At 40.0% G+C, this 662-nt stretch overlaps 1 non-coding gene across 1 annotated transcript; it reads right to left on the bottom strand.

Annotated features, from left to right (window-relative positions):
• Window positions 1–327: 327 nt before the first annotated feature.
• On the bottom strand, window positions 328–434 carry LOC136234481 (small nucleolar RNA R71). Its single transcript, XR_010691362.1, has one exon. It is a non-coding gene; the product is annotated as a small nucleolar RNA R71 (small nucleolar RNA).
• Between the last annotated feature and the right edge of the window lie 228 nt (window positions 435–662).

Here is a 662-nt window from a genome sequence, read left to right as displayed (position 1 = left end):
TCATCATGCATAGCGTTTCCCAACGAATGGAACAACATGTTCGAGGTGAAAGCATCTATGATACAAATGTTGCAGGCAGCCGTACAGTTCAATGGATACCAGTCGGAAGATCCAAATGGGCATATTCTTGAGTTTATCACGTTGTGCAACACTTTCAGATCAAACAGAGGCGTTGCTGACGACATAATCCGACTAAAGCTGTTTCCTTTTTCTCTAAGAGATAAAGCGAAGAATTGGTTGAAAAACTTGCAACCAGGAACGATTACTACTTGGGAAGAAATGGCCAGCGCCTTCTTAATGAAATATTTCCCACCAAGGCAAGCCATTAAGCTCAGAAACGAGGTTTCCCATTTCGTGCAAGAAGAGGATGAATCCTTAGCCGAGGCATGGGAAAGGTACAAGGAATTACTAAGGAGAGTCCCCAATCATGGCATCTGATAGGGGTCAAAACCCCTATCTTTGGGTATGGTTTTAGGACGGTTTTTAGTGTTATTTCGTGAATAAGCGATCAAGTCTCGCATTTATATGTTTTTGTGTGAGTTAGTTAGAAATTGGAAATGTTTTATTAACTTTTCGTTGTTTGGACTCGTTTTCTGGTCATTTTTTAGGCAAATATGGCCAAAATGGCATGTATGTTATAATTCCGTTATCTTTTATAGCTA

The sequence above is a fragment of the Euphorbia lathyris genome, chromosome 6 (assembly GCF_963576675.1).
Source record: "Euphorbia lathyris chromosome 6, ddEupLath1.1, whole genome shotgun sequence".
Taxonomy (NCBI): Eukaryota; Viridiplantae; Streptophyta; class Magnoliopsida; order Malpighiales; family Euphorbiaceae; genus Euphorbia; species Euphorbia lathyris.
The sequence above is the reverse complement of the archived record's forward strand: the minus strand, read 5'-3'. Positions and strand labels throughout refer to the sequence as shown.